The 524-nt window shown below is 21.0% G+C and overlaps 1 non-coding gene across 1 annotated transcript; it reads right to left on the reverse strand.

Annotated features, from left to right (window-relative positions):
* Nucleotides 1-216: 216 nt before the first annotated feature.
* On the reverse strand, nt 217-290 carry TRNAV-CAC (transfer RNA valine (anticodon CAC)). Its single transcript has one exon. It is a non-coding gene; the product is annotated as a tRNA-Val (tRNA).
* Nucleotides 291-524: the final 234 nt, after the last annotated feature.

The raw sequence follows: 524 nt of genomic DNA on the forward strand, positions 1-524 counted from the left end.
TATTTATATCTTCAAATACTTGACAATTTTTTTATTTTTCAAAATTATTTTTATTTTTATTTGACATAAATACCCCAACAAATAATATAGATTACTTTGACATTAATACAAATTTTAATAATTTTTGTAGAATTAATTAATGTTTAAATTAATTTTAACATAATTTTTATTCAAAAAAGATGTCTTAATTTTAACATAATTTTTATTCAAAAAAGATGTCTGAGCCCAGGTTCGAACTGGGGACCTCTAGTGTGTGAGACTAGCGTGATAACCAACTACACCACCCAGACACATGTTATTATATTTTCATATTATAAACATGTTCTATTAAAACATTAATTTTTTAAAAACTGAAAATGCATTTTTTTTATATGTAGTAAAAATATCTCAATAATATACACAAGTGAATTTAATTATATCCAACCAAACATTTTAAATTTTAATTTCATATATTTTTTAATTTTAATAATTTTTTAAAAAAGAAATAATGGACATTTACAAACTTGCCATCAAACCAGAGCAGA

This window comes from Vicia villosa, linkage group LG5, assembly GCF_029867415.1.
Source record: "Vicia villosa cultivar HV-30 ecotype Madison, WI linkage group LG5, Vvil1.0, whole genome shotgun sequence".
Classification (NCBI taxonomy): Eukaryota; Viridiplantae; Streptophyta; class Magnoliopsida; order Fabales; family Fabaceae; genus Vicia; species Vicia villosa.